Source organism: Rhinatrema bivittatum, unplaced genomic scaffold (genome assembly GCF_901001135.1).
Source record: "Rhinatrema bivittatum unplaced genomic scaffold, aRhiBiv1.1, whole genome shotgun sequence".
Taxonomy (NCBI): Eukaryota; Metazoa; Chordata; class Amphibia; order Gymnophiona; family Rhinatrematidae; genus Rhinatrema; species Rhinatrema bivittatum.
This window is the reverse complement of record NW_021820313.1, coordinates 104,728-127,717: the sequence shown is the minus strand read 5'-3', so window position 1 is coordinate 127,717 and position 22,990 is coordinate 104,728. Positions and strand designations below refer to the sequence as shown.

General features: G+C 48.3%; 2 long non-coding RNA genes across 2 annotated transcripts; one reads left to right on the top strand and one right to left on the bottom strand.

Annotated features, from left to right (window-relative positions):
- Positions 1 to 267: 267 nt before the first annotated feature.
- On the bottom strand, positions 268 to 13,539 carry LOC115081453. Its single transcript, XR_003853807.1, has 3 exons — positions 13,496 to 13,539; positions 9,999 to 11,438; positions 268 to 318 (listed from the first exon to the last, which is right to left on the bottom strand). It is a non-coding gene; the product is annotated as an uncharacterized LOC115081453 (long non-coding RNA).
- Positions 13,540 to 17,833: 4,294 nt separating this feature from the next.
- On the top strand, positions 17,834 to 21,551 carry LOC115081452. The gene is made up of 3 exons (XR_003853806.1): positions 17,834 to 17,967; positions 19,145 to 20,199; positions 21,280 to 21,551. It is a non-coding gene; the product is annotated as an uncharacterized LOC115081452 (long non-coding RNA).
- The last annotated feature ends 1,439 nt before the right edge of the window (positions 21,552 to 22,990 follow it).

The following is a 22,990-nucleotide window of genomic DNA, read 5'->3' as shown; positions in this document are numbered from 1 at the left end:
GGATATGTCCCACCTGAATCCCCTTCCCATCCCCTGTATCATAGTCCCAACAAAGAGCGGCAGTCTCTTGAATACGGCTGCCGATGTGTAGTATGGTATTATTAACTGGAGAGTTAATGAAAACACCTCTCTGTAAAGGATAATTAGTCCATACTGTAAGGTTAAATGGTACAGCATGCATCAGTAGTTCTCTGCAGGCATGGGTTGGCATGTGTGTGCAGATCCAACAGTCTGTTCGATTCAACAGGTGTGAAAAGTTCTGTGCATCGAGGATGTACATGTTGTCCTGTCAGAGTCCTTGTTCTGAAATCGCCATAGCTGGAGAAATAAGGCAAAGGAGGGGGGTGCAGAACACAATTGTTAATGAGTTGGCATTCAGGCAAGAAAAGGTGGCTAATAAGTTCTCTGGAGTTCTCTCAAGGCCTTGCTGTTCTAAGAGTTGTGCAGATTGGTCAGATAGGGCCTTGATCTGTCCCCAGGTCATGTGGTGCTGCTTTTTGCAAGGAGTCCGGTCTCTGTCCTTCTGAGGGCGGTGGAGGCTCAGGGAGAAGTTGGTGATCGGGTCCTGTAGACCTGGACACCTTTCCATCTCTCCACAGCTTGATACCTGTGGAAGCAAGCAGAAAAACATATCCTCGTCCCTATGTTATGGGAACGGGACCGTACCAGACATTAAATATTCTATACCAGTGATGGTTAACCTATGACATGCATGTCAGAGGTGACACGCCAAGATGTGTTTGCTGACATGCGCAGCATTTCATGGAGTATCAGGAATTTTTTTTTTTTGGCTGTGCCGAGTCTTTTTTCCTGCTGTGCCGATCCTTTATTTTATTTTTTTTTTAGCGGCTGCGCCGACCCCTTTAAAATTAGTTTAGTATCTCCCCCCCCCATGCCCCCGGGTGCAGAGAGGCTCATGCGGCACAACGACAGGCAGATAGGGATCGCATTTAAACGCGCTGATGCCCCTCCTCCCTGTGCGGCCCGGAAGTAAACGTTGCCGGAGCCGCGTGGGCAGGAAGGAGAGAAGCATCAGCACGCGCAGAAGAGGAGCAGCACTTGAGCTTACGGGCCGCCGCGAATCCCACCCAAGTCGCAGCAGCCTGAGAAGAGGAAGAAGCCCGGTAGCAGGGCTGCTGCAGAGCCCATCCTGCGGTGACCTGCGAAGAGGTGGCCCAGAGGTGAGAGAGGCTGAGAGTCTGTAGAGGGTGTGTGCGTGTATGAGACGAGTTGAGAGATTGTGTTTGAGAGTGAATGTTTGCAGAGACAGCATGTGCTTGAGCAAGACAGCATATGGGAGTGAGAGAGAGCCTGTGTGTGAGAAAGTCAGACCGCATGTGCCAGTGAGAGACTGTATGTGTGAGAGAGAAATGCATGTGAGAATGAGAACCTGACTGTGTTTGAGGGAAGAAGATGGAGAAAAGAAACAGAAAAAAACACAATATAAAAGGAATTGGCAAAAAAAAAGAGAGGGAAGGTGGAAAAAAAAAGCCTGACCAATCAATTAGAAAACTAAGATCAGACAGCAAAGGTTAAAAAAATTATATATATTTTAGTGATTGGCACATGTAATCTTTGGGAATGTGCAAGAATAGTAACATCCCCAATAGTCATGTGGCAGCAGTGACAGTGGCAGCAGAGGAATGAGAGAGGTTCTGAAGTTGCTGGCAAAAGAGAGGGGGGGTCTACCTTTAGTGTGTGCATATGAATGAATGGGACTCTGCCTGGGGGTGTATGTGTGTGAATGCATAGGTGCCTGCCTGGGGGTCTGTGTGTGAGAATGAATTGGTGCCTGCCTGGAGGATGGAGCGGGAGTGATGTGAAAATGAATGGGAGTCTGCCTGGGTGTGTGTGTTTGTGTGTATGTGAGGGAGCCAGTGAGTGTGAGAGCATGAGTGTATGAGAAAATCCAGGGGAGTAAGAGTTTGTGTGGGGGGGGGGGGGGGGGAGTGTTTTAATTGAAGATTTAGCTGATACTTCAGCAACAAAAAAGTCACTAAGCAGGCAAGGTAAAGAATTATTTGTTTTTGCTTTATTAATAAATACAGTACATATTAAAATTATAATATGTTAGAGCTTCAAATATCACAATTATGGATTTTTCTAGAAGTGACACACCACCCGAGTTATGCTCGGTTTTTTTTAATGAATTTTGACACACTGAGCTCAAAAGGTTGGCCATCACTGTTCTATACAAAACTGATGGCTGTGAGTGACTAACCCTAGTCCCATAATGATTACCCATGGCTGTGGTCTTATTTGAATTTGATATGTTTAGATGATTTAAAGTAAACAATACTTTGTTCAGCCAGTCCTTCTTAGGGGGAAGTCCAGGGGCATTCCCTCCTTTTTGTTTTTGTCTTGTCAAGAGCTCTTAAGGGTATGATTGGCTCTCTCCACAATGGCTTGCCCTGTGGTGTTGTAGGGGATGCCAAATAAGTATTTAATGTTCAATTATTGACAAAATTCATGCAAAGGAATGGCTGCAGTAAATAGAGCCATTATCAGTTTTCAGAACAGAGGGTAACCCCATTATCAAGAAAGTTTTTATGCAGTGATCAATTTTCATTCAGTAAAATAGCACACATGTAAATCAATCATGTAAAGGAAAAGTCAATTGTAGTAGGCTGAATCACAAATGGCAAGTATATTAGACATTACATTAAACATATGTTACACAAAACTGACACATTCATTTATCCTGCAAATATTCATTTACACAAAACTGACACATTCATTCATCCTGCAAATGTTCATTCATAGTCTTCTTGGCATCAAGATAAACAGATAAGATTTTTAACTCATATTATGTGTTATCAAAAAGGTATCAAAAACAAAATTAGATCAAGGATCAAAAATCAAAAGTGAAAAGGTGTTAGAAAAATGTTAAAATAAACTGCAAAGTGTTCATCTTCACATCTCTCATGGCAGGAAGGCTGTCAGTCTGGAAAATATTAAAAACTGGCATACAGCAAGACATTTACTAAGGTAATGATTAAAGTGAAATTCTTACTTTAACCTTGGATAAATCAATTCTATTATTCAATTTAGATTTGCAAGAAAAGGCTTGGGAGGGATTGCTTTAGATGTAGCAACCTCTGTCAGTAAAAATTTTAAGGTTCAGAATTCTGTATAAAATTTGTGAAAAAGAAAATAAAACTGAAGTTTCCTTAAGACATGAGGACCGCAGATCTGAAAAATAAAAACTAGTATACAACAGAATTAAAATATTATAATATAACTTGTAGAATAGCATAGCGCCTCCTAGTGGAGACACCATCATTACTTTATAGATTGCAATTATTGTTCCAGGTTGCAATCAATAATACTCTGAGCTTACTTTCAATGTGGAATATCAGAATACAATTTCTTATAATTATTAGAATAGGAAATTAAACACGCTGTTCAGTAATCTCAGTTCAGTATTAAAGTTTGAAAGTATTAAAAAGATTAAAGACAGAGTGAGAAGAAGGGCTAGTGTAGTAATGCATTGAAGGTTGAGGGAAAAGATTTGGATCAGCAGGAGATCTGATCTGTCTCGTGCCCCCCTTTGAAAGCTGCAACGCACAGTTGCAGCAGATAATTCAGGAATTGAGAGGTATAGAAACTAGGGAGAGAAACTGCAGTACTAAGTCCAGTTTTTTCTTTTCAAAAGTTATCCCCCCCCCCCCCCACCTGAGTGGCTACCAAGAGTTAACAGAAAGACAGGATAAGAGGGGGAGGAGCAGTGTTTCTCAAAAGAAAAGAAACAGAGCAGAGAACTTCATTCAATGAATTAATCCTTCAGTCAATAGGAACTGAAAGACAGCTTTGTTTAACAGAGACAATGACTGGCAAGGACTTGCTGATCTCTTGCAAACAGATTTTCTCTTTGTCCTATAGGGAGAATTACAAGTTTTGTGCACTGGCAATTCAAGCAATTGCTATAAACTTAAATCTCAGAAATGGAGTCATTTTAAGTGTGAGCCAAATTAACTTTGCAAAAGGGAAATTTTCACTGTAATACTGCTCAAGTTTCAGTACAGTTATAACATAAGGCTCTGCAATCACTTTGTGTGGGGGAAATGCTCTCAAAGTATGCAGATTTTCTGTAACTGAATATCAAAGACCAAGAGAAACCACTCCTTAGTCTGCCCTGTCTGCTCCAGCACCAGGTGTAGTCTGGTTTGTAACAGGTCATTGTACTGTCTCATTAAATCATTTCTTTCATATTGATATTTTCTTTGCTTGTAACGCAGCTGCCTGGCCCAAGGTCTTATACGCTAATTTCTTTGAAGACCTGGGGGCATAGCCACTGTCCATGGCACTCCGGGCGGCACTCAACTCTATTGCTGCCACACCTAGTTCTTTAATCCTTTTTGTAATGGGAGAGGCTTGAATCCCTTCCAATAATTCCTCCTTTGTGAGATTTTCATTCACTTGCTCTAGGTGAAATCCCATGCTGACGCGGCACATAAATTGTTACCGGGAGCAGCGGTTTGAGATGGTAATTTACCTGGACAAATTGGTGATGCAGAATCAATGACTGTCTCAGGCAATGGCAAATGGGGGTACAGGGAGTTGGTGGGGGAAGGGCTTGCGGGCAAGGTGGAGGGAGGCTAGCTTCTCTGATTTCAGCGTCCCCAGTCTCCAGGGGCCTTCTCTCTGAGGTGGACGCAGAGGAAGCCACAGGAGCCATGGTAGGGGACTGTGCCTTGTGAGTGTGTGTCCCCAGATGCTCTATTTCATATTCTTTCCCCCTAGTTCATTGGTCTTTTCTGTAATGGGAAAGGCTTGAAGTCTTTCTAATAATTCGTTTTCTGTAAGGTTTTCTTTTTTGCTGTTTGAGGAAATTCTGTGCACAGGCCAGGTTGTGGCTTAATTGTGCTCAAGTGTTTTATTTAATAATAACTGAGTGCATTGTATTGAAAAACAAAAAACCCACAAAAAAGTAGCCAGAAGCTAGAAATAAGCTAGGAGCAGTATATGCCAAAGTAAAAAAGTTGAATAGTTCAGCTCAGTTACTCACCTTGGAAAGGTGTTGAGGTAGTGTGATTAGGGAACAACATTTGTTAATCAAGGGAGCTGTGAGTCACTCAGGCTGACTAACTAAAGTTAGACTGTTTGTAATTCCCAACCCTCCCTCCCACCCCAAGCTCATCCCTTAATTTATAGGCAGGTGCCACTTGCACAAAAAAAACCCATCAACAAAAACTTTGAGAATTCGATCAGACCCCAGTAGGCCACTACCAGACAGTGAATTCACTAATACATTTAAAGGAACTTAGACACATTCCTACTCCCATAGCAACCTAAAACTCAACTAGGAACTGATCAAAATTGAGATGAAGGCAGCAGTCCAGCAGCAAGAGGGGGGCTTCCCAGTCTTTTGCATAGAGTGTCACATGTATGATTTTTTACCCACCGGTGAGAAGTTGTACATGTGCATGTGATGCAAAGAGCTCCTGGCTCTCAGAGAACGAGTCCGATCTCTGGAGCCTAGAGTGGCAGACCTGGAGGAGCTGAGGGAGACAGAGGTATATAGATGAGACCTTCAGGGACATAGTAGTCCAGTCCCAACTTCAGACTGGCAGCCCTGGTGCTGCCTTGGAGAAAGAAGGTCTCATAATGGGAGAGCACCAACCAGGTGTAGCAGGAAAGGATCCTGTAGCAGGAAAGGATCCTGTAGCAAGGACCTGCTCTCTAGGTGATGCATTGTCCTTTCGCACTGAGGATATCTCCCCAAGGCCTACTGCCCAGGAGGGAAGGGTTAGGTCGGCCGTCATAGTTGGTGATTCGATTAGGAATGTAGATAGCTGGGTGGCAGGTGGGCGTGAGGATCGCCTGGTATCATGCCTACCTGGTGCGAAGGTGGCGGACCTCACGCGTCACCTAGATAGGATTTTAGACAGTGCTGGGGAGGAGCCGGCTGTCGTGGTACACGTGGGCACCAACGACATAGGAAAATGTGGGAGGGAGGTTCTGGAAGCCAAATTTAGGCTCTTAGGTAGAAAGATTAAATCCAGAACCTCCAGGGTAGCATTCTCTGAAATGCTCCTTGTTCCACGCGCAGGTCACCAGAGGCAGGCAGAGCTCCGGAGTCTCAATGCGTGAATGAGACGATGGTGCAAGGAAGAGGGATTCAGTTTTGTTAGGAACTGGGGAACCTTTTGGGGAAGGGGGGAGTCTCTTCCGAAGGGATGGGCTCCACCTTAACCAGGGTGGAACCAGACTGCTGGCGCTAACCTTTAAAAAGGAGATAGAGCAGCTTTTAAACTAGACAAAGGGGAAAGCCGACAGTCGCTCAGCAGCGCATGATTCGGAGAGATGTATCTTTAAAGGATACTAATGATGCAATAGAATTAGGGCATCCCGACAGTGAGGTTCCAATAATTAGAAAAGTAGTCCAAGTGCCTGTAACTAAAAACTCACCTGAGCTAAAAATTCTAACTTATCCCTATCAATTAAAAGCAGAATAAAAATACAAACAAAAAACAAACTTTGAAATGTTTGTATGCTAATGCCAGAAGTCTAAGTAGTAAGATGGGAGAATTAGAATGTATAGCAGTAAATGATGACATAGACTTAATTGGCATCTCAGAGACATGGTGGAAAGAGGATAACCAATGGGACAGTGCTATACCGGGGTACAAATTATATCGCAATGACAGAGAGGAGCAGTCGGGAGGAGGTGTGGCGCTTTATGTCCGGGATGGCATAGAGTCCAACAGGATAACCATCCTGCATGAGACTAAATACAAAATTGAATCTTTATGGGTAGAAATCCCTTGTGTATCAGGGAAGACTACAGTGATAGGGGTATACTACCATCCACCTGGTCAAGATGGTGAGATGGACAGTGAAATGCTAAGAGAAATTAGGGAAGCTAACCAAATTGGTAGTGCAGTAATAATGGGAGACTTCAATTACCCAAATATAGACTGGGGTAAATGTATCATCGGGTCACGCTAGAGAGATAACGTTCCTGGATGGAATAAATGATAGCTTTATGGAGCAATTGGTTCAGGAACCGACGAGAGAGGGAGCAATTTTAGATCTAATTCTCAGTGGAGCACAGGACTTGGTGAGAGAGGTAACGGTGGTGGGGCCGCTTGGCAATAGTGATCATAATATGATCAAATTTGATTTAATGACTGGAAAAGGAACAGTGTGCAAATCCAAGACTCTCGTGCTAAACTTTCAAAAGGGAAACTTTGATAAAATGAGAAAAATTGTTAGAAAAAAAACTGAAAGGAGCAGCTACAAAAGTAAAAAATGTCCAAGAGGCGTGGTCATTGTTAAAAAATACCATTCTAGAAGCACAGTCCAGATGTATTCCACACATTAAGAAAGGTGGAAAGAAGGCAAAACGATTACCGGCATGGTTAAAAGGGGAGGTGAAAGAAGCTATTTTAGCCAAAAGATCTTCATTCAAAAATTGGAAGAAGGATCCAACAGAAGAAAATAGGATAAAGCATAAACATTGGCAAGTTAAATGTAAGACATTGATAAGACAGGCTAAGAGAGAATTTGAAAAGAAGTTGGCTGTAGAGGCAAAAACTCACAGTAAAAACTTTTTTAAATATATCCGAAGCAGAAAGCCTGTGAGGGAGTCAGTTGGACCGTTAGATGATCGAGGGGTTAAAGGGGCACTTAGAGAAGATAAGGCCATCGCGGAAAGATTAAATGATTTCTTTGCTTCGGTGTTTACTGAAGAGGATGTTGGGGAGGTACCCTTTAATGGAGAAGGTTTTCATGGGTAATGATTCAGATGGACTGAATCAAATCACGGTGAACCTAGAAGATGTGGTAGGCCTGATTGACAAACTGAAGAGTAGTAAATCACCTGGACCGGATGGTATACACCCCAGAGTTCTGAAGGAACTAAAAAATGAAATTTCAGACCTATTAGTAAAAATTTGTAACTTATTAAAATCATCCATTGTACCTGAAGACTGGAGGATACCAAATGTAACCCCAATATTTAAAAAGGGCTCCAGGGGTGATCCGGGAAACTACAGACCGGTTAGCCTGACTTCAATGCCAGGAAATATAGTGGAAAGTGTTCTAAACATCAAAATCACAGAACATATAGAAAGACATGGTTTAATGGAACAAAGTCAGCATGGCTTTACCCAGGGCAAGTCTTGCCTCACAAATCTGCTTCACTTTTTTGAAGGAGTTAACAAACATGTGGATAAAGGTGAACCGGTAGATATAGTATACTTGGATTTTCAGAAGGCGTTTGACAAAGTTCCTCATGAGAGGCTTCTAGGAAAAGTAAAAAGTCATGGGATAGGTGGCGATGTCCTTTCGTGGATTGCAAACTGGCTAAAAGACAGGAAACAGAGAGTAGGATTAAATGGGCAATTTTCTCAGTGGAAGGGAGTGGACAGTGGAGTGCCTCAGGGATCTGTATTGGGACCCTTACTGTTCAATATATTTATAAATGATCTGGAAAGAAATACGACGAGTGAGGTAATCAAATTTGCAGATGACACAAAATTGTTCAGAGTAGTTAAATCACAAGCAGATTGTGATAAATTGCAGGAAGACCTTGTGAGACTGGAAAATTGGGCATCCAAATGGCAGATGAAATTTAATGTGGATAAGTGCAAGGTGATGCATATAGGGAAAAATAACCCATGCTATAATTACACGATGTTGGGTTCCATATTAGGTGCTACAACCCAAGAAAGAGATCTAGGTGTCATAGTGGATAACACATTGAAATAGTCGGTTCAGTGTGCTGCGGCAGTCAAAAAAGCAAACAGAATGTTGGGAATTATTAGAAAAGGAATGATGAATAAAACGGAAAATGTCATAATGCCTCTGTATCGCTCCATGGTGAGACCGCACCTTGAATACTGTGTACAATTCTGGTCGCCGCATCTCAAAAAAGATATAATTGCGATGGAGAAGGTACAGACAAGGGCTACCAAAATGATAAGGGGAATGGAACAACTCCCCTATGAGGAAAGACTAAAGAGGTTTCGGACTTTTCAGCTTGGAGAAGAGACGACTGAGGGGGGATATGATAGAGGTGTTTAAAATCATGAGAGGTCTAGAACAGGGTAGATGTGAATCAGGTTATTTACTCTTTCGGATAGTAGAAAGACTAGGGGACACTCCATGAAGTTAGCATGGGGCACATTTAAAACTAATTGGAGAAAGTTCTTTTTTACTCAACGCACAATAAAGCTCTGGAATTTGTTGCCAGAGAATGTGGTTCGTGCAGTTAGTGTAGCTATGTTTAAAAAAGGATTGGATAAGTTCTTGGAGGAGAAGTCCATTACCTGCTATTAAGTTCACTTAGAGAATAGCCACTGCCATTAGCAATGGTTACATGGAATAGACTTAGTTTTTGGGTACTTGCCAGGTTCTTATGGCCTGGATTGGCCACTGTTGGAAACAGGATGCTGGGCTTGATGGACCCTTGGTCTGACCCAGTATGGCATTTTCTTATGTTCTATAGAAGGCGTGGAGGTGTGAATGTGTTGTGCCATGGGTGTAGGTATGGGGAGCTGAGGATACAAAGAATTTGCTGTCTCTGAGGGAGTATGTGCATAAGATGGGGGAAGGGTATGTTGATTGAGTGTACTGATGCTGTCTGCTTCTAAGAGCACATGGTTTGGAAATGCTGGCTTGAGACTTTTTTTCCCTATGTGTTCTATGGCCTCTGTACATTTTTACCATATTAATAATTGCTTTATGGGGGCCCTTGGGGCCATATGAAGACTGTTGCCTATTAAAATCCAGTCCTGGATATTCAGAGTTCCAGCCTGTGAATACCAGGGGCAGCGGCAAGCTATTTCACTTATCAATTCTTCTAAGTCCCCTATTTTAATTTTTGCTATTTTTCCTCTGGTGATGAAATAATGATTCTTGATTATTTTCTGCAGCTCTCTAGCATGAAGCCTTTGCTGTACAGTCAAATCACTTGCCATGCTCACGAATGTGGGGAACAAACTTGCTGACAAATACTTAAAAAATACTAAAAATACTTTAAAAATACTTACGATTGCGAAGGCAAGTCTGCTGTACGGTGCGCACCTAAGCTATGTCCAGCCAGATGAGCAGGGAGTATCACGGCGCGGGTCACCAGATATTGAATTTGGAGGAAAAGAAGGCACATCAGGCAGGTTTCATGGCAGGCAGGAAAAGGATTGAGCAGTCCCAAGGGTCCTCTTTTTATTGCACATTCATACAAAGGCAGATGATGTGTCATCACACGATTGGCTCCTTTCCACATAGCAACAGACGTGTCTCTACACTATTGGCTTGGCTCAGGGGGTGTGTACGGATCATTTCATTGGCTGCTGAATTCTATACTTCCTGTCTTTGTCCTGCCCCTGACTAGGGGCAACTAGCTTTTCTTTCAGGCGATCAGGGTTAATTATAAGCCAGAGAAATACATTACAGTCAGGTATCCTCTCCTAAGCAGAGAGGCTTAAGCACAAGTGATGCTTTGTTCAATGCAAAGGTCAGGGAGAAGGGAAGTTAGTGTTAAACCCTGAAATGGTTTGCTGGCAAAGCTCATAATTCCCACACCAACGATTCAGTACAGAGAAGTGGGGGAGAGACAGAGGACAAGGAAGACCGAGGGGAGCGTCCAGAGTTCCCATCCCCGTTTGATAACCTGTCTGGATTTCTTGAGACAACCCAGGAGGAACAAATTGAAAAGAGAGGTGATTTGCTGGGGAAGATTTTGTTACCTGCTGAAAGGGATATGGTTTTAAAGAGTTTTTCTACAATAGGAACAAGCCTTACCTTGGAGGGAAAATATGGATATATCTGGACATTATTAGATCAATGCAATTGTGTAGGAAAAACTTTCTGTCTCTGTGCACTAGAGCTCGCCAGTTAGGTGCGAAAATAATGATAAAGTTTCCTTGTAAATGTATACTTAATATAGAAAATAATAGATATGTATTCATGGAGCCAGAGCAACTTGAACATTTCCTGAATTCAAGGAGTGAATGAGGGGCTGTTCCACCTAACAATACCGGTATTAATTGATTAAAACTAATAAAAAGAAAATTTAAAAAAATAAAATAATCATTCTAACACACACAGTTTCCATTGTCATCTGTGCAAACAAACATTAAAAGTGGATAGATTATGGGTTTCTAGCAGGGACTGTTGGCTCAGAAGCTCCCCCGGAGCCCATGTCTATCTCTCGCCAGCACAGACCGTCCAGCACTGCCCTGGGAAAGGAAGCCCCCAGGACAGATTTTGGCTTCCCCACTTGCGATATTTACCGCTCACCCTCTCTCTTCTCACTCACATTGCATCGCTCATTTATTTATTTAACCGATTTAGAGAAGTGGGAATCCTAGCACTCTCCGCGGCGGGGGAATAATGTAAGGGCTGGGGATATTGTTCTGTACTTTGTATTGGCTGTTGATTGGTGCTGATTGAATTACGATGGATACAGGCGTTGTGCACTTGCTGTTTTCCTGATTTAAAAAAATAAAAAATTATTGTAATAAAAATCACATCGAAGTGTATAAAAGAGAGGCTGAATGTGAACTGAGACCTGTGGTTTATAAGGGGTGCCCTCTGAGCTCTGAGCCACCGGTGGATCTGGGGAGGCTGTGGTTCTCTTGGTAAAGATATCTCTTCGGAGGTGGTTGGGGGCGGTGTTTCTACTCCTTGAAATGTCAAATATAAGTTCCGAAAAGGACTCGGTGTGAAAGCCTCGCTGACCCAAGGGTTGGGAGCCGGGTTAGTATCATTGAGGTTGTGGGTTCGAAGCCCCACCAACTCCGTAACATTGAGGTTGTGGGTTCGAAGCCCCACCAGCTCAGTAACGTGGAGGTTGTGGGTTCGAAGCCCCACCAGCTCCGTAACACCGTGGGTTGTAGCATCCTCTCCGCGACAGAGGATGTTACTGAGCCTCTGTCGCGGAGAGGATGCTGCACCAGCTCAGTAACCTTGAAGCCCCACCAGCTCTGTAATACCATGGGTTGTAGCATCCTCTCTGGTCAGAAAGGGGTAGTTTTGGTGAAATTTAGGCCATTTTTCCTAGTAAAAAGTAGTAAAACCCCCAGTCTGCTGGTGGCTCTTTCTTGTTATTAATTAAGGCTCTTTCGCATTAGAGGTATTCACCGGAATATGCTCGGAACACAGGACTAACTGACCCCCCCCCTCCGCCCCATCCACCGCACCACTTACCTACACTGGCCCCCACCTAGCTTCTGGCTAAGCTAGACTCGAACCCCGCGCCCTCGTATATTCGAGTAAATCCCTGTAACGGAGCCATCGGACAGAGCTGCTGAGCCACCAGTCAGCTGGGTACAGACTCTCCCGGGGATTAACCCCTTATCTTTTAGGAGGTGGGTGGGGGAGGCGTTTTTAGTCCCTGAAAAGGTCAAATATAAGTTCCGAAAAGAACTCGGTGTGAAAGCCTCGCTGACCCAAGGGTTGGGAGCCGGGTTAGTAACAGTGAGACTGTGGGTTCGAAGCCCCCCCAGCTCAGTAAGACCATGGATTGTAACATCCTCTCCGCGACAGAGGATGTTACTGACCAGAAAGGGGTAGTTTTGGTGAAATTTGGGCCATTTTTCCTAGTAGAAAGTAGTAAAATCCCCAGCTGCTGGTGGCTCTTTCTTGTTATTATTTAATTAAGGCTCTTTCTCCTTAGAGGTTTCACCGGAATATGCTTGGAACACAGGTCTAACTGACCCCCTCCTCCCCATCCACCCGCACCGCTTCCCTACACTGGCCCCCACCTAGCTTCTGGCTAAGCTAGACTCACTCCCGGCTTTTTACCCCTTATTCTTCTCCTAGCACAGGACTCCAGCCCTTCACAGCAGGCTCTGCACTCTCCAGGCAGCCGGGGACAGAGGCTCCGGAGTTTTACCCCTCTTTCCACGACTCCCTTGTATTACACCCTCCGGTGATTAACAGCTCCTCGCCCGCAATCACAAGAATGAAATGTTCTCTCTTAAAATAAAAGAATCTTTCTAACGCACACAGTGCGCGGTGAAACCTCCTCCCCTATGCAAACAAACATTAGATTACGGGTTTCCAGCAGGGGCTGTTAGACACGGGCTCCGGGGGAGCTTCTGAGCCATCTCTTGCCAGCACAGACCGTCCAGCAGTGCACCGGGAAAGGAAGCCCCCAGGACAGATTTTGGCTTCCCCGTGTGCGATATTTACCGCTCACCCTCTCTCACACACACATCGCATCCCTCGGTCATTCATTAATTTATTTATTTATTTAACCGATTTCTGGTTCCATACAAACCCCTCACTCGCAATCAGACCGTGAACACGGAGCAGTGAGAGCAGGCTGGCGGGAAGAGCCGCTTAAACCCCGGAGACGTTTGCAGGACTTGCAAGCTTAAAGCCTGGGGAGGGTGAGGCCGTAAAGCGCAGCTCATGCCTGGGCCAGAACCCGCGCTTCCCCCCAGCCTAAGCCCCCATTGCTCCTTCCGTGCTGAGCGGCTTTTCCCGGCAGGGTGGCCGCTGCTCGCTTTCGGAGCGCACGGCCGAGCTCTCGGTCACCTACCGGAATCTACAGCTCCGCCATGGTTGTGAGGTCGAGACAGGCAGGGTGGGAGCCTAATCACAGGAGAGAGCTCTGCTGCAGCCCCGCCCCTTCCTGCTGATGCGATTGGACGGAAGGGGGAGGAGGCGGGGCACAGCACAGCCCGGTCCCGGCCGTTCTTTCGCGGCGAGCAGGAGATTCAGAGAAGCCCAGAGAGGAATCCAGGCCCAGGGTTAAAGGTGCGGAGAGGGAGGGAGGGACCGGGTCCCAGGATCTCACCCTCTGTCCGGCCGCGAGCTGCAAAGAGCCCTACAGAGAGAGCGATCGCGGCCCGGGGGAGAAGGTAGGGAGAGGCGCGGGGGGACGTGTGCGATGCTGCTGTGTGGGGATCGCTCCCTTATGCAGAGCCATTCAGCAGTTCGTAAAGACTCTGAGGAGCTCTGCTTTCCTATGGGAATCTAACTTTTTGCTTTTTAATGCGGCGATCGAGGAGGCTCCTGCACAGGTCAAGCAGTTCATGTCTCAGGTTCTGAAGGCTGCGAGATGTCCGGTTCCGGCCGAATGGAAGAAGATCGCCGGTCCAGCAATGTCACAGGCCTGCAGCCGTCCGGATGAGATGCACAGGGGATGGAGCAGGTCAGGGCAATACGGAGAAACGGGCTGGATCCTTTACAGATATAGGGAAGCCCTAGGAGACGTGGAAATTCGAGCATTGTCCGGGGCGGGATAATAATGTAAGGGCTGGGGATATTGTTCTGTACTTTGTATTGCCTGTTGATTGGTGCTGATTGAATTACGATGGATACAGGTGTTGTGCACTTGCTGTTTTCCTGATTAAAAAAAATAAAAAATTATTGTAATAAAAATCGCATCGAAGTGTATAAAAGAGAGGCTGAATGTGAACTGAGACCTGTGGTTTATAAGTGGTGCCCTCTGCGCTCTGAGCCACCGGTGGATTTTGGGAGGCTGTGGTGCTCTTGGTAAAGATATCTTTTCGGAGGTGGTTGGGGGGACGGTGTTTCTACTCCTTGAAATGTCAAATATAAGTTCCGAAAAGTACTTGGTGTGAAAGCCTCGCTGACCCAAGGGTTGGGTGCCGGGTTAGTATCATTGAGGTTGTGGGTTCGAACCCCCACCAGCTCCTTAACACCGTGGGTTGCAGCATCCTCTCCACGACAGAGGATGTTACTGATCACAAGGACTAGAAAGGGGTAGTTTTGGTGAAATTTGGGCCATTTTTCCTAGTAAAAAGTAGTAAAACCCCCAGTCTGCTGGTGGCTCTTTCTTGTTATTAATTAAGGCTCTTTCTCATTAGAGCTGCTGGGCCACCAGTCAGCTGGGTACAAACAATCCCGGGTTTTTACCCCTTATTCTTCTCCTAGCACAGGACGCCAGCCTAAGGACCAGCCCTTCACAGCAGGCTCTGCACTCTCCAGGCAGCCGGGGACAGAGGCTCCGGGGTTTTACCCCTCTTTCCACGACAATCTTGTATTACACCCTCCGGTGATTAACAGCTCCTCGCCCGCAATCACAAGAATGAAATGTTCTCTCTTAAAATAAAAGAATCTTTCTAACGCACACAGTGCACGGTGAAACAAACATTAGATTACGGGTTTCTAGCAGGGGCTGTTAAGACACGGGCTCCGGGGGAGCTTCTGAGCCATCTCTTGCCAGCACAGACCGTCCAGCAGTGCCCCGGGAAAGGAAGCCCCCAGGACAGATTTTGGCTTCCCCGTGTGCGATTTTTACCGCTCACCCTCTATCACACACACATCGCATCCCTCGGTCATTCATTAATTTATTTATTTAACCGATTTCTGGTTCCATGCGAACCCCTCAGTCACAATCAGACCGTGAACACGGAGCAGTGAGAGCAGAAGAGCCGCTTAAACCCCGGAGACGTTTGCAGGACTTGCAAGCTTAAAGCCTGGGGAGGGTGAGGCCGTAAAACGCAGCTCATGCCTGGGACAGAACCCGCGCTTCCCACCCAGCCTTAGCCCCCATTGCTCCTTCGGTGCTGAGCGGCTTTTCCCGGCAGGGTGGCCGCTGCTCGCTTTCGGAGCGCACGGCCGAGCTCTCGGTCACCGACCGGAAGCTACAGCTCCACCATGGTTGTGAGGGCGAGACAGGCAGGGTGGGAGCCTAATCACAAGAGAGAGCTCTGCTGCAGCCCCGCCCCTTCCTGCTGCTGCGAATGGACGGCAGGGGGAGGAGGCGGGGCACAGCACAGCCCGGTCCCGGCCGTTCTTTCGCGGCGAGCAGGAGATTCAGAGAAGGCCAGAGAGCAATCCAGGCCCACGGTTGAAGGTGCGGAGAGGGAGGGAGGAACCGGGTCCCAGGATCTCACCCTCTGTCCGGCCGCGAGCTGCAAAGAGCCCTACAGAGAGAGCGATCGCGGCCTAGGGGAGAAGGTAGGGAGAGGCGCGGGGGGACGTGTGTGATGCTGCTGTGTGGGGATCGCTCCCTTATGCAGAGCCATTCAGCAGCTCCTAAAGACTCTGAGGAGCTCTGCTTTCCTATGGGAATCTAACTTTTTGCTTTTTAATGCGGCGATCGAGGAGGCTCCTGCACAGGTCAAGCAGTTCATGTCTCAGGTTCTGAAGGCTGCGAGATGTCCGGTTCCGGCCGAATGGAAGAAGATCGCCGGTCCAGCAATGTCACAGGCCTGCAGCCGTCCGGATGAGATGCACAGGGGATGGAGCAGGTCAGGGCAATACGGAGAAACGGGCTGGATCCTTTACAGATATAGGGAAGCCCTAGGAGACGTGGAAATCCGAGTATTGTCCGGGGCGGGATAATAATGTAAGGGCTGGGGATATTGTTCTGTACTTTGTATTGGCTGTTGATTGGTGCTGATTGAATTACGATGGATACAGGCGTTGTGCACTTGCTGTTTTCCTGATTAAAAAAAATAAAAAATTATTGTAATAAAAATCGCATCGAAGTGTATAAAAGAGAGGCTGAATGTGAACTGAGACCTGTGGTTTATAAGTGGTGCCCTCTGCGCTCTGAGCCACCGGTGGATCTTAGGAGGCTGTGGTGCTCTTGGTAAAGATATCTTTTCGGAGGTGGTTGGGGGGACCGTGTTTCTACTCCTTGAAATGTCAAATATAAGTTCCGAAAAGCACTTGATGTGAAAGCCTCGCTGACCCAAGGGTTGGGTGCCGGGTTAGTATCATTGAGGTTGTGGGTTCGAAGCCCCACCAGCTCCTTAACACCGTGGGTTGCAGCATCCTCTCCACGACAGAGGATGTTACTGATCACAAGGACTAGAAAGGGGTAGTTTTGGTGAAATTTGGGCCATTTTTCCTAGTAAAAAGTAGTAAAACCCCCAGTCTGCTGGTGGCTCTTTCTTGTTATTAATTAAGGCTCTTTCTCATTAGAGCTGCTGGGCCACCAGTCAGCTGGGTACAAACAATCCCGGGTTTTTACCCCTTATTCTTCTCCTAGCACAGGACGCCAGCCTAAGGACCAGCCCTTCACAGCAGGCTCTGCACTCTCCAGGCAGCCGGGGACAGAGGCTCCGGGGTTTTACCCCTCTTTCCACCACTCTCTTGTATTACACTATGTAGTGATTAAAAGCTCCTCGCCCGCAATCACAAGAATGAAGTGTTCTCTTTTAAAATAAAAGAATCTTTCTAACGCACACAGTGCACGTTGAAACCTGCTCCCCTATGCAAACAAACATTGAAAGTGGATAGATTATGGGTTTCTAGCAGGGGCTGTTAGACACGGGCTCCGGGGATGCCTCTGAGCCATCTCTTGCCAGCACAGACCGTCCAGCACTGCCCTGGGAAAGGAAGCCCCCAGGACAGATTTTGGCTTTCCCGTGTGCGATATTTACCGCTCATCCTCTCTCACACACATCGCATCCCTCGGTCATTCATTAATTTATTTATTTACCCGATTTCTGGTTCCATGCAAACCCCTCAGTCGCAATAACACCGTGAACATGGAGCAGTGAGAGCAGAAGAGCCGCTTAAACCCGGGGACCTTTGCACGGTTTGCAAGCTTAAAGCCTGGGGAGGGGGAGGCCGTAAAGCGCAGCTCTTGCCTGGGCCAGAACCCGCGCTTCCCCGCAGCCTTAGCCCCCATTGCTCCTTCGGTGCTAAGCGGCTTTTCCCGGCAGGGCGGACGCTGCCCGCTCTCGGAGCGCACGGCCGAGCTCTCGGTCACCGACCGGAAGCTACAGCTCCGCCATTGTTGTGAGGGCGAGACAGGCAGGGTGGGAGCCTAATCACAGGAGAGCTCTGCTGCAGCCCCGCCCCTTCCTGCTGCTGCGATGGGACGGCAGTGGGAGGAGGCGGGGCACAGCACAGCCCGGTCCCGGCCGTTCCTTCCCAGCGAACCCGAGGCGGATCCAGGCCCAGAGGAGAAAGTGGGGAGAGGCGCGGACACAGGGGACGTGGAGGGAGGGACAGGGTCTCAGGATCTCACCCTCTGTCCGGCCGCGAACTGCAAAGAGCCCTACAGAGAGAGAGATCGCGGCCCAGGTGAGAAGGTAGGGGGAGGCGCGGAGAGAGGGGACGTGGAGGAAGAGACCGGGTCCTAGGATCTCACTCTCACTCCAGTCAGGAGCTGCCGGGGGCTGGGAAGCTGCTCTGTAGGATGCACTTTCCTCGCTTAGGTCTCTTAGCAGCTTGGAAGTTAGCGGGGTTTAAACCAAAACACAGAATGTACTGCAGTGACCCCCTCCTCACTCTCTGCCCAGGTCTGTTCCACCTTCATGCCCCGATCCCAGTCTCCATCCCTCCCCCCCCCCCCCCCTTATAATCCCCTGCTCTACTCGGCAGTGCTGGACGGTCTGTGCTAGCATGAGATGGCTCAGAAGCTCCCACGGAGCCCTTGTCTAACAGCCCCTGCTAGAAACCCGTAATCTAATGTTTGTTTGCATAGGAGAGGAGGTTTCACCGCGCACTGTGTGCGTTAGAAAGATTCTTTTATTTTAAAAGAGAACACTTCATTCTTGTGATTGCGGGCGAGGAGCTTTTAATCACTACATGGTGTAATACAAGAGAGTGGTGGAAAGAGGGGTAAAACCCCGGAGCCTCTGTCCCCGGCTGCCTGGAGAGTGCAGAGCCTGCTGTGAAGGGCTGGTCCTTAGGCTGGCGTCCTGTGCTAGGAGAAGAATAAGGGGTAAACACCCGGGATTGTTTGTACCCAGCTGACTGGTGGCCCAGCAGCTCTAATGAGAAAGAGCCTTAATTAATAACAAGAAAGAGCCACCAGCAGACTGGGGGTTTTACTACTTTTTACTAGGAAAAATGGCCCAAATTTCACCAAAACTACCCGTTTCTAGTCCTTGTGATCAGTAATATCCTCTGTCGCGGAGAGGATGCTGCAACCCACGGTGTTAAGGAGCTGGTGGGGCTTCGAACCAACAACCTCAATGATACTAACCCGGCACCCAACCCTTGGGTCAGCGAGGCTTTCACATCAAGTGCTTTTCGGAACTTATATTTGACATTTCAAGGAGTAGAAACACGGTCCCCCCAACCACCTCCGAAAAGATATCTTTACCAAGAGCACCACAGCCTCCCAAGATCGACCGGTGGCTCAGAGCTCAGAGAGCACCACTTATAAACCACAGGTCTCAGTTCACATTCAGCCTCTCTTTTATACACTTCGATGCGATTTTTATTACAATAATTTTTTATTTTTTTTAATCAGGAAAACAGCAAGTGCACAACGCCTGTATCCATCGTAATTCAATCAGCACCAATCAACAGCCAATACAAAGTACAGAACAATATCCCCAGCCCTTACATTATTATCCCGCCCCGGACAATGCTCGAATTTCCACGTCTCCTAGGGCTTCCCTATATCTGTAAAGGATCCAGCCCGTTTCTCCGTATTGCCCTGACCTGCTCCATCCCCTGTGCATCTCATCCGGACGGCTGCAGGCCTGTGACATTGCTGGATCGGCGATCTTCTTCCATTCGGCCGGAACCGGACATCTCGCAGCCTTCAGAACCTGAGACATGAACTGCTTGACCTGTGCAGGAGCCTCCTCGATCGCCGCATTAAAAAGCAAAAAGTTAGATTCCCATAGGAAAGCAGAGCTCCTCAGAGTCTTTATGAGCTGCTGAATGGCTCTGCATAAGGGAGCGATCCCCACACAGCAGCATCGCACACGTCCCCCCGCGCCTCTCCCTACCTTCTCCCCTAGGCCGCGATCGCTCTCTCTGTAGGGCTCTTTGCAGCTCGCGGCCGGACAGAGGGTGAGATCCTGGGACCCGGTCCCTCCCTCCCTCTCCGCACCTTCAACCGTGGGCCTGGATTGCTCTCTGGGCTTCTCTGAATCTCCTGCTCGCTGCGAAGGAACGGCCGGGACCGGGCTGTGCTGTGCCCCGCCTCCTCCCCCTGCCGTCCATTCGCAGCAGCAGGAAGGGGCGGGGCTGCAGCAGAGCTCTCTCTTGTGATTAGGCTCCGACCCTGCTTGTCTCGACCTCACAACCATGGTGGAGCTGTAGCTTCCGGTCGGTGACCGAGAGCTCGGCCGTGCGCTCCGAGAGCGGGCAGCGTCCGCCCTGCCGGGAAAAGCCGCTCAGCACCGAAGGAGCAATGGGGGCTAAGGCTGTGGGGAAGCGCGGGTTCTGTCCCAGGCGCTTTACGGCCTCACCCTCCCCAGGCTTTAAGCTTGCAAGTCCTGCAAACGTCTCCGGGGTTTAAGCGGCTCTTCTGCTCTCACTGCTCCGTGTTCACGGTCTGATTGTGACTGAGGGGTTTGCATGGAACCAGAAATTGGTTAAATAAATAAATTAATGAATGACCGAGGGATGCGATGTGTGTGTGAGAGAGGGTGAGCGGTAAATATCGCACACGGGGAAGCCAAAATCTGTCCTGGGGGCTTCCTTTCCCAGGGCAGAGCTGGACGGTCTGTGCTGGCAAGAGATGGCTCAGAAGCTCCCCCGGAGCCCGTGTCTAACAGCCCCTGCTGGAAACCCGTAATCTAATGTTTGTTTGCATAGGGGAGGAGGTTTCACCGCGCACTGTGTGCGTTAGAAAGATTCTTTTATTTTAAGAGAGAACATTTCATTCTTGTGATTGCGGGCGAGGAGCTGTTAATCACCGGAGGGTGTAATACAAGGGAGTCGTGGAAAGAGGGGTAAAATCCCGGAGCCTCTGTCCCCGGCTGCCTGGAGAGTGCAGAGCCTGCTGTGAAGGGCTGGATTCCTGTGCTAGGAGAAGAATAAGGGGTAAAAAGCCGGGAGTGAGTCTAGCTTAGCCAGAAGCTAGGTGGGGGCCAGTGTAGGGAAGCGGTGCGGGTGGATGGGGAGGAGGGGGTCAGTTAGACCTGTGTTCCAAGCATATTCCGGTGAATACCTCTAATGAGAAAGAGCCTTAATTAATAACAAGAAAGAGCCACCAGCAGCTGGGGGTTTTACTACTATTTACTAGGAAAAATGGCCCAAATTTCACCAAAACTACCCCTTTCTGGTCCTTGTGATCAGTAACACCCTCTGTTGCGGAGAGAATGTTACAATCCATGGTCTTACTGAGCTGGTGGGGCTTCGAACCCACAGTCTCAACGTTACTAACCCGGCACGCAACCCTTGCGTCAGCGAGGCTTTCACACCAAGTACTTTTCGGAACTTATATTTGACATTTCAAGGAGTAGAACCACCGTCCCCCCAACCACCTCCGAAAAGATATCTTTACCAACAGCACCACAGCCTCCCAAGATCCACCGGTGGCTCAGAGCTCAGAGAGCCACTTATAAACCACAGGTCTCACAGTTCACATTCAGCCTCTGTTTTATACACTTCGATGTGATTTTTATTACAATTTTTTTTTTTAATCAGGAAAACAGCAAGTGCACAACGCCTGTATCCATCGTAATTCAATCAGCACCAATCAACAGCCAATACAAAGTACAGAACAATATCCCCAGCCCTTACATTATTCCCCCGCCCCGGACAATGCTCGGATTTCCACGTCTCCTAGGGCTTCCCTATATCTGTAAAGGATCCAGCCCGTTTCTCCGTATTGCCCTGACCTGCTCCATCCCCTGTGCATCTCATCCGGACGGCTGCAGGCCTGTGACATTGCCGGAGCGGCGATCTTCTTCCATTCGGCCGGAATCGAACATCTCGCAGCGTTCAGAACCTGAGACATGAACTGCTTGACCTGTGCAGGAGCCTCCTCGATCGCCGCATTAAAAAGCAAAAAGTTAGATTCCCATAGGAAAGCAGAGCTCCTCACAGTCTTTATGAGCTGCTGAAGGGCTCTGCATAAGGGAGCGATCCCCACACAACAGCAGCACACACGTCCCCCGGTGCCTTCCTCCCCCCACCTTCTCCCCTGGGCCGCGATCGCTCTCTCTGTAGGGCTCTTTGCAGCTCGCGGCCGGACAGAGGGTAGGATCCTGGGACCCGGTCCCTCCCTCTACCTTCTCCCCTGGGCCTGGATTCCTCTCTGGGCTTCTCTGAATCTCCTGCTCGCCGCGAAAGAACGGCCGGGACCGGGCTGTGCTGTGCCCCGCCTCCTCCCCCTTCCGTCCATTCGCAGCAGCAGGAAGGGGCGGGGCTGCAGCAGAGCTCTCTCCTGTGATTAGGCTCCGACCCTGCTTGTCTCGACCTCACAACCATGGTGGAGCTGTAGCTTCCGGTCGGTGACCGAGAGCTCGGCCGTGCGCTCCGAGAGCGGGCAGCGTCCGCCCTGCCGGGAAAAGCCGCTCAGCACCGAAGGAGCAATGGGGGCTAAGGCTGTGGGGAAGCGCGGGTTCTGTCCCAGGCATGAGCTGCGCTTTACGGCCTCACCCTCCCCAGGCTTTAAACTTGCAAGTCCTGCAAACGTCTCCGGGGTTTAAGCGGCTCTTCTGCTCTCACTGCTCCGTGTTCACGGTCTGATTGTGACTGAGGGGTTCGCATGGAACCAGAAATTGGTTAAATAAATAAATTAATGAATGACCGAGGGATGCGATGTGTGTGTGAGAGAGGGTGAGCGGTAAATATCGCACACGGGGAAGCCAAAATCTGTCCTGGGGTCTTCCTTTCCCGGGGCACTGCTGGACGGTCTGTGCTGGCAAGAGATGGCTCAGAAGCTCCCCCGGAGCCCGTGTCTAACAGCCCCTGCTAGAAACCCGTAATCTAATGTTTGTTTGCATAGGGGAGGAGGTTTCACCGTGCACTGTGTGCGTTAGAAAGATTCTTTTATTTTAAGAGAGAACATTTCATTCTTGTGATTGCGGGCGAGGAGCTGTTAATCACTGGAGGGTGTAATACAAGAGAGTGGTGGAAAGAGGGGTAAAACCCCGGAGCCTCTGTCCCCGTCTGCCTGGAGAGTGCAGAGCCTGCTGTGAAGGGCTGGAGTCCTGTGCTAGGAGAAGAATAAGGGGTAAAAAGCCGGGAGTGAGTCTAGCTTAGCCAGAAGCTAGGTGGGGGCCAGTGTAGGGAAGCGGTGCGGGTGGATGGGGAGGAGGGGGTCAGTTAGACCTGTGTTCCAAGCATATTCCGGTGAAACCTCTAAGGAGAAAGAGCCTTAATTAATAACAAGAAAGAGCCACCAGCAGCT